This window comes from Centruroides sculpturatus, unplaced genomic scaffold (assembly GCF_000671375.1).
Source record: "Centruroides sculpturatus isolate CEXI.00-Female unplaced genomic scaffold, Cexi_2.0 scaffold219, whole genome shotgun sequence".
NCBI classification, from domain to species: Eukaryota; Metazoa; Arthropoda; class Arachnida; order Scorpiones; family Buthidae; genus Centruroides; species Centruroides sculpturatus.
Genome location: NW_019384506.1, coordinates 2,100 through 4,171, shown reverse-complemented (window position 1 = coordinate 4,171; position 2,072 = coordinate 2,100).

Sequence of the window (2,072 nt, the reverse complement as noted above, 5' to 3'; positions counted from 1 at the left end):
GAAGTAGGTTAATAGCGATATACTAATATACTAATTACATGGGATATAATAATATACTACACTAATAATGGATTTTTTCATACTTATCGGTTATCCGACTTTTCAATTATCCGACCAACCCCAGTCCCCAATTGAGTCGGATAATCGAGGCTCTACTGTATTTACTCAGAATATAAAGAAATTGTAATATTTTAATATAAAAGCGTAACTCCTACTGTTTCTATCCACTTTAGGTAAAATTTAATTTTATTGCTTTTTATGTTACCACAAATAGCGTAAACTGCTTAACTTTTAGAGATATTTACGACTCCCATTCCACATTTTTAATTGAACGCACTATTATAAAATTTTCCATGTTAACATATGGATGATTACCTTATCAGGCAAGATCAATACGATAATATTCAAATTGTTATAATTAAAACACTAATGACGTGACGAAATTATTGTTAAAGTAGTAAAAGAATTTTAATGTGCAATAAATTTCCAATAAAAATAGAATTTATATTTTGTTGAATTAATTATTTTCGTTTACGAAGTTTTGTCAAAATATTACAGTAATCAATAAGTTCAATTCGTCTTAAATGTCGAATTTAGGAGCTATTTACAACACTTTTGCGTGAAATAAATAGATTTTGAAATACTCTCGTTGAAATTTTTAAAAATTGTATAGAATATGAATCGATATTGAACATTCGTAAATTATTGTAATGTTGGCGGAGTATCGGAATCAGGCGATTTCTTTTGTTCCTTTATCTCTTCCAATCTTTTCTTTCTCATGTCCACGAGAATTTCGGATGCTCTGACCACTTCTGGATCGATTTCTTCCTGTTCCTGCTACAACGAATATGTAAATTATTATTACTTAAATTAAATTTTTATACGAAAGAAAATGAACAAACTTTCTTTCGAATAAATGTCAATTTTGAAATATAAACAGAATTTAATTTATCATTTACAAATGGAAACTCAACACATCTTTAGTCTGAAATCTAATTTGTAGTTAACAGTAAATGAGTATCATCGTTAATAAATTCTCATTCGATTGATAATATTTATGACATAGGTATAGTAGAGCTCAACAACACGTCTAAAGTTAAAGTGCCAAATTTGACCATTAATATCTCCGAGACCAACGAACCGATTTGGAAAAAATTTTAAACATTTAGTGTTCGCGGCGAAAATGGTGATTATGTTAAATTTTGAATAAGTTCGTCGGAATGTTTAGATCTAGACAATATCAAATTTAGCATTTTTTCCACTAGATTTACAACAAGAAAGATTTTTGTCACACCAAGCTACCAGAAAATCTAGAAAGAGTCTGATTTCTTTTGATATTTGTCCACCTCTTTTGTAGTCTTTTTGAAGGTTTTATTTAATAATATTTTGTATTTATAAAATTATAGCCTATTTTTTAAATATTAGTATTTGACTTGACGATCGTTTTGCGATTACTTTTAAACTATTAATACAAGTGTAATAATTTGAAAATACAGTAGACCCCTATAAAACGGGTTCTCATAATTACGATTCCTATAAGACAGCGAAAAAATTGCGATGGTATTCGTAAAAAACGGTAAAAAAAACTCCTATAATTACATAAAACATTATCGGCAGCCGAACTACTTTCCGCGCTGTCAAGCGCTACGTTACGGAGAGATTACTATCGTCTGTACAGTATTTTATATAAATTAGGTATTGTATATATAATTATATATTAACTTAATTTATTGTAACTTTATTATAATTATATATATATTTTCCGCCGCCTGGTGCCACGCTACGGAGAGTTTAGGCGAACTATCGTCTGTACAGCATGTAAATTAGGTACCGTAAGTCTAATACAGGACTGTAATGTTATACATTTCTTGTGAAAGAAGCATTTCTTATTCAACGGCCATAAAAATTATTTATATTAATGATGTCTCCAAAGTTCAGCGAAGTTTTCGCAGAAAAATAACATCAGAAATCGCGGCCGCAGTTTGCTGAGTTGTTCCGCGACGAAAACAAGCTTGAGCAATGGCGATGTCGAATGGTGCACACTCGGTAAGTAATCCTACAATTTTTTGTTT